Source organism: Mustela nigripes, chromosome 1, assembly GCF_022355385.1.
Source record: "Mustela nigripes isolate SB6536 chromosome 1, MUSNIG.SB6536, whole genome shotgun sequence".
NCBI lineage: Eukaryota > Metazoa > Chordata > Mammalia > Carnivora > Mustelidae > Mustela > Mustela nigripes.
In genome coordinates this window covers 257,934,010-257,948,236 of record NC_081557.1, presented here as the reverse complement: position 1 = coordinate 257,948,236, position 14,227 = coordinate 257,934,010, and positions in this window count along the sequence as shown.

Here is a 14,227-nt window from a genome sequence, read left to right as displayed (position 1 = left end):
TTCAATTAGCTAAATCATAGTTTAGTTCTGATTTATCTTGCCTTTATATTCAGAATTTACCTTAATTTATTTTTCAAAATTTAAAGAAATACCTATTTTGTTAGTATGAGAACATATATGCTGGGTCTACCAAATAAATTATTTTTCATTCTTTAAATTATTATTTTGTCAGATAAATTAATAGACATTCATTTTTATTTATACGTGAGATATGATCTTGGAGTGGAGAAGGAATATGAACTAGAGCATTTCTCAATTTATAGTAAAGGAAAGTAAAGACTAGAGAGGAAAAATTATTTGCTTAAATTCACTCTTCAGTTGTGACCCTCATGTGAACTTCCCCTGGTAGACTTTAGATCCAAAATTAGTCGGGAATACAAAAATAATTTTTAGGTTGCAATTATTTATATGACATTTTATTCATGTCATCTTTTTGATATTTGTTTGTCTTCACTTATAGCAAAAACAATGTGAGGTCTTCAAGGGCAGGGAACTGTGTGACAGCTATTGTAATAAGTCTCTTAACAGTGCATGTACAAATAAATGTATGGAGGGCTGACTTGTAGCCTCTGCAAATTATTTACCCTTTGTAATTTCCTAAAATAAAAAAAAAAGGTAACTAATATTTTCAAAAGCAGCTAAAATAAACTTGAAAAAAAAATTCCTTCCTTCAGTTGTTCTGATGTTACTCTTTCATTCTTTCTTTATTATAAAATATGATTCAAGTGATATGCATGATGTCAAGCCAATCCATAGCCAATGGGACACGATGGTGTTTTCTCTCCCCACTTCTTTCTCAGGAAGGTCATACATATTTATTGAGCACCTAGAGTGTTCCAGGAATATCAGGTATAGACACAGTATCTTCTTTCAAATATGCTGCATTCAATGGACAAAGATGGGCAATAAACATATACATTAGAGGATTCTGGGTTGTGATAAATGTAATGAAGAAAACAAAAATAGGATAGGAAATAGTGGGGAAGATGAGGGGTGCTTGAGACTGGACAGTCTGAACAACTTTTCCAAGACAGTAGCATTTGAACTTTACCTGAAGAGGCAAAACATATAAAACACCTGGGAGAAAGAGAAATCCTAAAGGAGCAAGCATAAGTCCTCAAGAGAAATAAATGAGGTGGCCATGTGGGCGGAAGGAAGGCAAACATGGCTGAAGCCCGGCAGGGAAGTGAGGATGATGGAATATATGAAGACATGGCTGGGGATTAAGTCAAATAAGACTTTGTAAAGACCTTGGATTTTATTTTAACTGCAGTGGGGGCCCCTTGAGTTTTCTAAGCAGAGGTGTGAGTGAGATGACCTAATATCACACTTTGAGAAGATCGCTTTAACTTTGGTGAGGAGAATGGACTGGAGTTGGAGTGAAGGTTCATAATGAAAAGCACAAAGAAAGATTAGAAATCTATTACACTTGTCCTGGCAAGAAACGAATGCATATTCACCCTTTTCCTTGGGTCAGGAGCTTAACTAGGATAACAGAAGGAATCCTTTTATAAGCCAATTGGATTTATCAAAGTAGCAGGAAAAAAAGACATATGCTTTTTTAGTTTAATTCCATTGCTAAGAGATGTAAGAGGTATTACTAGCTATCTCTTCGTCTTATAGATACTTAATTCAGAAGCCAGATATCTGTGAACTTATTTCTTTCCTCCCCAGCATTATGAGCGTGGTGTCTTAAGTCAGTTTAGGTTGCTAAAAAATTACCATAGCCTTAGTGCCTTAAACAACATACATTTATTTCTACTGTTCTGGGGTTAGGAAGTCCAAGATTAAGGTGCCCACAGATCTGGTGTCTGATGTAAGGGCTGCATCTCCAAAAACCATAATATCAGCGATTAGAGTTTCAACATATGAATTTTGAGGAGGCACAGACAGTCAGTCCATAGACCATAGATCTCAATCTGTACGGGGGAAAATCAGTTGGAACTAAGTGAACCCTAGCACTGATTGGGTAGGGTTAGGGTTTTCATATTTTTTTTTTAATTTTTTTTTAAAGATTTTATTTGTTTATTTGACAGAGAGAGATCACAAGTAGAGGGAGGAGCAGGCAGAGAGAGATGGGGAAACAGGCTCCCTGCTGAGTAGAGAGCCCGATGCAGGACTCAATCTCAGGACCCTGAGATCACGACCTGAGCCAAAAGCAGAGGCTTAACCCACTGAGCCACCCAGATGCCCAGGGTTTTCATCTTTTATCTAGCCTCAAATTAACCAGCTAGCTTTAGCTTTAATAAAGAGCTATTAATAATGACTTCCTTTTTCAAGGATTGTATTTATTTATTTGCTATTTATTTATTTATTTTAACCTTTGTTTATCTGAGAGAGAGAAAGAGTGTATGGGCGTTTGTGAATGGGGGGAGGGGCAGAGAGAGAGAGAGATTGAATCTCAAGCAGACTCCACATTGAGCATGGATCCCAGACTTGGGGCTCGATCCCACAACCCATGAGATCATGAACTGAATTGAAACCACGAGTTGGAAACTTAACTGACTGACCCACCCAGGTGTGCCAAGGATTGTATTTATAGTAGAAATATCTCCAAACTATCAGCAGATGAAAATTAGAAAACTTTCATATTGATGCATTTAGGAAACACTTTCACAAAAGAGAAAAAAAAAGTGATGCAAAGTATTGGGGTGCCTGTGTGACTCAGTGGGTTAATCCTCTGCCTTCAGCTCAGGTCATGATCTCAGGGTCCTGGTCAAGCCCTGCTATCTGTTCAGCGGGGAGCCTGCTTCTCCCTCTCTTTCTGCCTACCTCTGCCTACTTGTGATATCTCTCTCTCTGTCAAAAAAAATAAATAAAATCTTTAAAATATATATATATAACATGTATAATTTATATATATATATATATATATATATATATATGATGCAAAGTATTGAGAATTATTTTAAATTTATATTTTCTATTTAGTCTTAGATATAGACCTAACAGTCCGAAGCCTACTGGAAATTCTATTCCCTTGACTGGAATTTTTCTTGCAAACTCACAAATATCTTAATGTTTTCCTTACTGAGTTTAAATACTATCGTCAACCATGACCCATGTCTCTACTGCCCTAGCTTCCTTCTCTATTCACCAGCCAGCCTGCCCAAACCACAACTTGGTTATACTCCATTCTCTAACTTTTGGGTATATAATCTTGTTTGGTGAGAGCAGTTGGAGAAAAAGGCACACCATGCTCACTAGTCTCACTTTAAAATCATGATCCCAAATCTCAAATAGGTCCTTAAAACTCCCAGAAAATCCTTTTGCACTCTAGTGAAAACCCTCTCAACATTCTCCTAAGTAACTCCTTCACCCTTCTCTCCTTGTTGTTAATTTAACAGTTTCTTCTCCTTACACTCACCTGATAATTTTGCTCATTATTTCACCAAGAAAGAAGAAGGAATCAGATGAGAGTTCCTTCTAGCACTTACCATAAAAATCCATCAATCTACTTGTTTCTTCAAGGGCAATATAGGCAAGTAAACTCTGGAGCTAAACTGCCTGTGTCAAACCATAGCTTTCCTGCTTACTAGATGTATGACCTCAGACAAATGGTTAGACATCACCATATCATGTTTTCCTTGATATGACATGGGGATAAGAGTGTATCTACTTCACCATGTTATTATGGAGCTTTGAAGAAGTTAACAAATGTAATGCACTTAAAACACATAGCAAACGCAAGAGCTGTTAGCTATTACTGTCATCTGTCTGTCCTTTCGTTACAGTGGATCAACTGTTGGATTAACACCAATCTAAGGCTAAACTCTACACCTGTGATAGCCTCTCTGCATTCATCTTCTCAAGGACTTTGTTTCTCTCACTTTCACCCACCCCTCTTATATCATCAGTTTTACCCTCTGTACTGGATCATTTCCATAAACACAGCAATTCTATAATATTTCCCAGACAAAAACAAAAATTTTTTTTAAACCCTACATTTCTTTCCTGCCATATTTCTCTGCAAATATGGTTGGAAGTATTGTTTCATCTCTTTTTCTTCTAGTTTCTCAAACTCATTCCAGTCAAGATATTGACTCAGACACTGCTTTAAAACCATATCTCTCAAGGTCATCAGTATATTCCATGTTGCCAGCTTCAAGGCTCAATTATCAATCCTCCTCTTATTTAACCTATCAATAGCATTTAGTACTCTCGATCATGCCCTAGTAAAACACTTTTTTTGCTTTATTTTTTCATTGAAGTATAGTTGACATATAATTTTATATTAGGTTAGGAATATAATGTATTGATTTGACAGTTATATATGAGATTATATGAGATATATAATGAGATATATGGATATATATGAGATATATATGAAATATATAAGTGCTATAGTACTTATATAATAAATATATTTTAAATCTATATTATGTATATATATATGTATAAATTTATTATGTATAAATGTATATAATTTATAATTATAAATATATTATAAAATGCTTACCACAATGTTACCACCTATCACCATATAAAAAGTAATGACAATATTTTGACTATATTCCCTATCCTGTATCTTTCATCTCTGTGACATTTATTCTATAAATGGAAGTTTGTACCTCTTAATCCTTTTCTACTATTTTGCTTTTCCCCATACCCTTCTCCTCTCCAGCAACCACCGGTTTGTTTTCTGTATTTATGAGTCTGTTTCTGGTTTTTTTGTTTGCTTATTGTTATGTTTCTTAGATTTCACATAATTAAAACCACATGGCATTTGTCCTTCTCTGTCTAATTTTTAAAACATTTTATTTTTTTTTAAGATTTTATTTATTTCTTTGACAGAGATCACAAGTAGGCAGAGAGTCAGGCAGAGAGGGAGAGAGGAGGAAGCAAGCTCGCCATTGAGCAGAGAGTCCAATGCGGGGCTCAATCCCAGGACCCTGAAATCATGACCTGAGCTGAAGGCGGAGGCTTTAACCACTGAGCCACTCAGGCACCCCTTTAAAACATTTTCTTTGCTTGGATTCCAGAAAAAAAAAATAAGAATACTCTTTTGTAATTTTTCTATGTCATCAGCTATTCCTTCTCAGTCTCTGCTGCTGGATCTTCTACCTCTTCCTCAACGCTGAATGTTGGTGTGCCCCCGGGCTCAGTCCTCAGCTCTCTGCTCTTCTTTACTTACACTCATACTCAAGATTATCCTATCCAGGCCCATCCTTTTAATACTAACTACTGGCTGAGAACTCCTCTAATAGGCAACTTGCATTAGCATTTCAAAGCAGAATTCTTCATATTTCCTCAGTCTTCTACATCTACCAAAAAAAAAAAAAAAAAAAAAAAAAAAGACCTTGGTCATCCAGAGTAAGATATATTTGAAATACTATCCTTTGTAATTTCAATTACTGGATTTTGTGTAGAATTTACAACTGGACTGGGAAAAGTCTATCTTTATCTTTGGAAATGCCTGGATATGTGGTTTGATTCTTGGCTAACATAAGGCCAAAGGATTATGTGAGGTTTATATGAGGTTTAAAATCAGAAACCCTCCTTGCAAACTCTGGGCCAGTTTGTTTCCTGATCCAAGACCCTGCTGGATCTTGAAATTATTGAATTTTGGTGGTTCAATATGAATACGAAATATCTATATATGTAAATAAGGTCAGTGGAGCTTGCACCTGAATATTTCTTGGTCTCCCCTGCTAGCCTGAGCTCTTTCTATACATTATCCTTTGCTTATGTTATGTAAGTATTCCCTATGGAGTACATTATGTAAACTTTATGTAGGTATTTTCCCCATGGAATCTTATGATTCCTTTTAAATATCCAAACTTGTGAAATCTTTGCAAATTTCAATATTTAGAAGTGCAGCAGTAGTGAGCTGAAACTAGTTTGCACTGATATACAAGTTTAATGTTAAATTTTCAGGAACTATGTTAGTCATTTGTGAAACACACCACAGTTGAAAACTTAAGAGTACAAAATACCCAAAACTCAGTTTTATCATCTCCTAGTTACTTTACATTTTACTAGTACTTTGGGTCTTGAAGTTATTTACTCTATTGTATCTGTGTGGTAAAAATACATAGAGTACTACTTCTCACCCCTTCCCAAATTAATGTTTGGTATGTAATGTGGGTAGTTCTGAATTGGCCGTGGTGTTGTTAGTTACACCATAGAAACTGACCAATGCTACATATGAGCTCCAAACCCCTGGTCCTGAGACTTAATTTTTAAATACTTACTTTTTAAATACTTATTAGCACACCACAATAGTTACATTCTCCATTTATGCTTTTAAAAGAAATTGTCATCAGATAGTGCAACTGAAGTACAATTTCTCTTCCTTGACATTACAACTTAGTTTTTTGGCCCTTGTGTCAGATGTTTTGTTGAGTGTCTTAAGTAATGTCTGCTCATGACTGAGGTTTGATATTGGTTTGATGATAATAATAATAAGGTTTGATACTGGTTTTCATTTTTTTATAATTTTAATGAAAGAGAAAGCATCAAAAGCTATTTTTGAAACATTTCATAGTGATATTTAAAGGACATTTCAGATTTGCCACTTATAGTAAATAATTAAAGGATTCTGGAAAAGACAATTATATATTATTATAATATGTTGTGTTCTCTACAGCTATTATATTTAATTATGAAAAGAAAATAATCCTGTCATGTTTTCATATGTTGTTTCTTCAAAAAATTTAATTATCTTCATTTAAAATTTGTAAACTTTATTTTCACTAAACATGGGAGTACATATTATGTAAGAATTAAATTAAATAGCCATCTCTGGGGGTGCCTGGGTGGCTCAGTGGTTAAGCCTCTGCCTTGAGCTCAGGTCGTGATCTCAGGGTCCTGGGATCGAGTCCCATGTCGGGCTCTGGGCTCAGCAGAGAACCTGCTTCCTCCTCTCTCTCTCTCCGCCTACTTGTGATCTCTGTCAAATAAATAAATAAACTCTAAAAAAAATAATAAATAACCATCTCTGGTTTTATAAGCCTATGTTATTGCTTTTTAAGTCACATTTATCTCCAAAAAAGTGATTCAGCAAGGCAGGAATTACGAGCCAGGGTAATGAGAGATTGTGCCTACATTTTCCTCCCATGTCATTTGATGAAAGAGAATTAGGAGGAATCAAACCAAGCCACAATCAGAGCAGGGACAAAGCCTTAGTAATCAGGGAGAATTAGTCTAGGAGCTCCTCCCTCTCCTGCTTAACATCCTACTCCATCCTGGTCTTAACACCCTCAGAGAATAAAACCTAAACTCTTTATTATAACTTGCAAAACCCTAAGAAGCTTGATTCGCTCTTCCTATTCCTTAGTCAAGACAGAGCTCAGCTGTTGCCTCCCACGAGAAAGTATTCCTGACATACTCCAGATTGGTGCTCCAGATTGACCCAGGCATACACCTGGTCACAACACATTCCACAAGCTGTAAAACTTCTGTGTGTGCATCTGAATATCCTACTAGACCATGAACTTCTCAAAGGCCTTTTTTCCATCTCTATGTTCCTAGACCTGTGGTTGGTTCAACGGAGGTAATCACTATGTCCAAAGGAATGATGCTGAAATGCACTATTGGGATCTGGCTGTTAGAGACATCTTTTTATTTCCCATTGTGCCCTTAAATTTCATTTTTTCTCCAATCACACCATTACCTGAGATTTCTGAAACATGCTATCCTCGACCTTTCCAAATGTACTCTTTGCCTGGAATGTCTTTCTCTGACTCCCCCCGCCCCCCATAAACTCCTTCCATTCTTTAAAAAATAGCTCACAGGGGCAACTGGGTGGCTCAGTGGGTTAAAGCCTTGGCCTTCGGCTTGGGTCATGATCCCAGGCTCCTGGGATTGAGCCCCGCATCGGGCTCCCTGCTCAGCAGGGAGTCCGCTTCCTCCTCTCTCTCTGCCTGCCTCTCTGTCTACTTGCGACCTCTCTCTCTCTGTCAAATAAATAAAAAATATCTTTAAAAAAAATAAAAATAAAAAATAAATTAAAAATAGCTCACACCTTCGTGAGATTTTTATGTCCTGTGTTCTCATGGATTTGGAGCTTATTATCATCAAGCTATCATCTTATCCTGGAAAGTCCTACAAAGCCAAAAAATATAATTTATTTTTTAGCCAATATTTGCTTGGCCCTGACTACCTGAGAAGTTGTATTTTATTGCTAATTCTACCTTTTCCTCTACTCAGATCGTATTGAGGACAAACTGATTTCACTTCAGCAAGTTCATTTTTAAAAAAAATTAATTACATAACCAACGTATTAACACATTATCTTTGTGAAAAAATAAACCCATTATAGATCAAGCTAAAATTGCTTTAATTGCTATTTTAAATTCTGGTCTGTATCCTTCTCCTCAGGAGTAGTCATTGATTTGTGAATTCTTCCAGATCTTTTCATATATTTATTTAACATTTCATAAATAAACACATGGATTTAAGTACATCTATTAAAACCCAGTTAAAATGTGAAGTATTAGTTACTATTTCTTTTAAGTATTAATTAATTATCATATCATAATTGAATTATCATTCTGAATTTCATATTTTCACTCAATATATTTTTTTAAGATTTTATTTATTCATTTGAGATAGAAAGATACAGAAAGAAAGCATGAGCAGGGGGAGAGACAGAGGGAGAAGCTGACTCCCCACTGAGCTGGGACCCTGATGTGGAACTCCATCCCAGGACCTCGAGACCATGACTTGAGCCAAAGGCAGATGCTTTACCATCTGAGCCACCCAGACACCCTTCACTCAATATTTCTTGAAATCTTTCTATATTGATCTAAAATTGTACCAGAGTTCAGATTAGGAAAGGCTTGTTAAACAGAAGTTTGAAGCAGAAAACTGCAAACTTCAAAAATTGTCAGAACAACTGAGGATCCAGACTCTAGGCTAAGCCTCAAGGATAATTCACAGAATACTAGAGAACTGATGCCAGAGGAAGGGACTGTAACTGGCATTTCTGAATTTAATAGATAAGATCCAGAGATCAGAAAGCACCACAACTTTTTGTTTTGTTGATGGTATCCTTCAATTCCAAAGCTTTTTATTTTGTTGTGGTCTCAGTTTAATTTTGATTTTTTTGTTCCTTGCCTGAAGGGACATATCTAGAGAAGTATTTCTATAGCTCATGTCAAAAAAAATTACTGCCTGTTTCTTCTAGGAGTTATAGGTTTCTGGTCTCACATTTAGGTTTATATCCATTTTGAGTTAATTTTGCTTATGGTGTAAGAAAGTGGTCCAGTTTCATTCTTTCTTTTGCATTGTAGCCATTCAAATTTCCCAGCACCATGTGTTGAAGGGACTGTCATTTTCCCATTGTATATTTTTGTCTCCTTTGTTGTAGATAAATTGACCATATAATCATGGCTGTATTTCTGGGCTCTCTATTCATTGAACTATGTGTCTACTTTTGTGCCAGTACCATAATGTCTTGATTGCCACAGATTTGTAGTTTATTTCGAAATCTGGAATTGTGATACCTTCAGTCCCATTCTTTTTTCTCAAAATTGATTTGGCTTTTTAGGGTCTTCTGCATAACAAAGGAAACCATCAACAAAACCAAAAGGCAACCTACTGAATGGGAGAAGATATTTGCAAATAATATAGTTGGTAAGGGGTTAATATCCAAAATACACAAATAACTTATGCAACTCAACACCAAAAAAACAAAGATCCAATTTAAAAATGGGCAAGGAATCTGAATAAACATTTTTCTGAGGAGGACAGACAGATGGCCAACACACACATGAAAAGATGTTCAACTTACTAATCACTAGGGAAATGTAAATAAAAACCACAATAAAATATTACCTTACACCTGTCAGAATGGCTAGAATCAAAAACACAAGAAATAAGAAAGTGTTGGTGAGGATGTGGAGAAAAAAGCGCTCTCATGCATTGCTGGTGGGAATGCAAATTGGTGCACCTATTGTGAAAAACAGTATGAAAGTTTCTAAAAAACTTAAAAATAGAACTATCATATGATCCAATAATACCACTACTGAATATTTCCCCAAAGAATAAAAAAACACTAATTCAAAAAGATGTATGAAACCCTGTGTTTATTGCAGCATTATTTATGATAACCAAGATATGGAAGAAACCCGTTTCCTTAGATGAATGGAAAAGGAAGAAGATACAATTTAAAAAAATGGAATATTACTCAGCCCCCCAAAAGAATGAAATGTTGCCATTTGCAACAACATTGACAGAGCTAGAGGGTATTACACTAAGTGAAATGAGTTAGTCAGAGAAAGAGAAATACCACACAATTCCACTCACATGCGGAATTTAAGAAACACAATAAACAAAAAAGTACTCAAATTCAGAGAACAACCTGGTGATTGCAAGAGGGGAGATGGGTGGGAAAAAGGTGAAACAGGTGAAGGGGATCAAGAGTGCACTTACCATGATGAGTACTGAGTAATGTGTAGAACTGTTTAATCACTATATTGTACGCTTCAAATTAATATAACACTGTATTTTAATTATATTTCAACTAAAAAAAAAGAAAGAAAAAATTCAGGGCAGAGGTTACTTTTGGAGGAATGTGGAAGACTAAGGCTGTGATAGGGTATTGGGGGAGCTTTTAGCGTGACAGACAAATTTCCATTTTTTAACAGAGATAGCAGATACATGTGTGTTTTCTTATACCAACTAATTAAACTCATGAATATAGAAAAAAAAGGCAGGCAGGCAGTAGGAAGGGAGGAAAGAAAGAAGGGAAGAAGGAGAGAAGGAAGGAAGGAAAAGAAAAGAGCACAAACATTGATAACATCACTGTAGCCTCCTGACACACACAAGCTGGTCGGGTCTCTGCCTACTCGAAAATTGTTTCTTAGCTCCCCCAAATCTGAAGAGTGGACAGTGAAATTCTGCTAGAGGAAATATCATATATCCATGAACTTTAACCAGCATAAATCCACAAGTGGCCTCATTTCTGCTTTAGAAGGCATCTGACATGCTTCTCTCTTCTTTTTTTTTTTTTTTTTTCTTTTACATCATTAGTTTTTGGTATAATGTTCAATGATTCACTAGTTGCATATAACACCCAGAGCTCATCACATCATGTGCCCTCCCTAATGCCCATCACCCAGTACCCCATCTGCCCTGCCCACCTCCCCTCCAGCAACCATCTGTTTCCCAGAGTCAAGAGTCTCATACAGCTTGTCTCCCTCTCTGGTTTCTTCCCCTACCATTTTCCCCTCGCTTCCATTGTTGTCCTCTGAACTATTCCTTATGTTCCATATATGACTGAAACCATATAATCATCTTTCTCTGATTAACTTATTTCACTTAGCACAATACCTTCCGGTTCTTTCCATGTTAATGTAAAATGATAGATATTCATCTTTTTCGATGGCTGAGTAATATTCCACTGTATAGATAAACCACATTTTCTTCATCCATTCATCTGCTGAAGGCTCTTTACATTGCTGCTATGAACATCAGGGTGCAGGTGCCCCTTCTTTTCACTAAATCTGTATCTTTGGGGTAAATATCCAGTAGTGCAATTGTTGGGTCATAGGGTGGCTCTGTTTTTAACATTTTAAGGAACCTCAATACTATTTTCCAGAGTGCATCTAGCTGACAGAACTTAAACTGCAGCCAGAATTCTAACTGCAAAGGAGCCTGGAAAATGTCATTTTTAGTTTTCCAAACTCTGCAGCAGAAAAAGGGACCTAGAATGAAGCATGATTAAGTCAATCCACCATATTTACTATAATCTCATTTAACACCTGAATAACATTTCAGAATATTGATATGCCATAGTTTATTTAACCATTCCTCTACCAATTAATAATTTGTTTCCATTTTTTTTGCTATTGTAAATTTTGTAATAAACATATTCATATTCATATACTCCTGTTTAATTACCTAATCCACCTATAGAAATCTAGGTGGATACCTAGAAGTGAAACTGTTAATTACAGGGTATATAGCTGTAAAATTAAACAGATGCTCCCTCTAAAGTTTCTGCCTTGATTCTAACTCCTACCATGAACATATGGGAGCCCATATGTTACCAAATCTTACCATCTGCAGGATATATTGAAATAGAAATCAATACAACATAGCAGATAATTAAATCTAAAATTACTAATTTTATAATTTATAAAAGTACTAATGACTGTAAATATTAGAAACCAGAAAAAAGAGATCAAAGAGAATGCTTTACAGGGAAAGCTTCATAAAGAAAGTGGCAATTAATTTGGACCATGAAGCATGAATAAACATTGAATGGGTAGAAATGACAAATTCTGAGAGTATTAAACAGCATGAATAAAAGCAGGAATGTAGGAAAGCACTTGCCATGCAAGGAACGGAACCGTGAGAAATGGCTCAACCAAAGTCATACTTTAGGCAAAGTCATCGTTAAGATAATACAGTGTCCTGGATATTGTGCTGAGCACTTGGTATACATGGCCCAGATGATATAGCACCTAACAAGAAGGACATCTTTAGCTTGCATTTTTACCTGTAAGAAAGCTGAAGTTCAGATCATTTTAAGCCCTTTGTTTCACCAAACTACCATGGAACAACACAAATAAAAAGAGATGACGTCCTGAAGATCCTTGAATATCAATCAGAGAACTTTATATTTTATTCTGAAAGCGATTGAAAGTTTTGAAGATTTTAAATAGAGAAATGTCATGAATATCTATTTTAGGAAGATGAGTCGTGCTAATTAATATTATAATCCATTTCTCTGTTCAACAGCCTCCTCCTCTGAGAGGTCCTTCATGTCCACCGTGAAGAAAGCCACTCTCTACCCTCTCAACACACTCGCCAATCTCTACCCAATTACTCTGCCTCATTTTCATTATGACATGTCTCATATTAAATTATGCATTTACTATTTTCTTGAGTGTTTGCCTGTTTTTCTCTTTAAAGTATTAACACCGTGAAGGCAGGGACTTTATTATGTCCCTTTTTGTATTTCCACTACTAGGAACAATAATGTAAATCTCAGGAAGTTTACCACAAATATTTATCAAATGAATAAATGGAATGAATAGATAGTTAAATATAAGAAAGATGGCGCTAAAGATCCAGATATTTGTATCCAAAATATCTTAGCAACCTCCTGATTTTTTGTTTTTATAAGAATTTGATGTCACCTAAAAACTTAATTCATATTCATTAGGTAAAAAAAACTCTTTTTTTTAAAAGGCTTTTTTTTTTAAAGATTGTATTTATTTATTTGTCAGAGAGAGAGAGAGAGAGCCAGCACAAGCAGGCAGAGAGGCAGGCAGAGGCAGAGAGAGAAGTAGGCTCCCTGCTGAGCAAGGACCATCCCCCCTCCCTCACCCATGTGGAACTCAATCCCAGGACCCTGGGATCATGACCTGAGCCACACAGGTGTCCCAGTAAAACAACTCTTTTTTTTTTAAAGATTTATTTACTTGACAGAGAGAAAGTGATCACAAGTAGGCAGAGAGGCAGGCAGAGAGAGAGGGGGAAGCCCGCTCCCTGCAGAGCAGAGAGCCCGTTGTGGGGCTTGATCCCAAGACCCTGAGATCATGACCTGAGCCAAAGGCAGAGGCTTAACTTCTGAGCCACCCAGGTGCCCCCAGTAAAACAACTCTTGACTATATTAATTAGTACCATTTCCCATGAACAATTAGCAAAAGAGAACTGGTATTCCTTACTCTAAAACCTATCTCCACCTATAAATCCATTTCTTTTTTTCTTTTTCGATCATGATGACCTATCTATTTTTTTAAAAAATGCAAATGTATTTTTAAGTAGGTAATATGTTAACATAGTTTAACACTTCATTTTTTTGTTTTTTTTTTTTAAATTTAAACTCAGTTAATTACATATAGTGTAAATCCATTTTTTTACAATACTATGTATTTATTCCCAGTGAGAATTTTTAGACTAAGCACATTTCAAATGAGTAATGCTATAGCAGAATTTTCATACTAAAAAAATATTGTATATTTAAGTCATTTGTCAGAGACTGCTCTGGTGGATTCAGCGGGTTTCACTGAGGAGGAGTTCTTCTCCGTGAAAAGGGCCGGATGGGATCTGAGTCAGAGCACTGATTCACCAATCTGCGGTGGTATTTCCTGGGTGGACCTCTCAGGCAACCAATCCAAGTTGTATCTATTCTTTTTCTAAATATTCAACTCAAAGGGAATTTTCATTTCTTCCTTTAAACCACAGTTCCATAGATGTCATCAACACTTGTTAAACGAGTTTCCTTTTAATTGCTTGATGCTATTGCACCCAACCCTTAAAATCCCAAGTA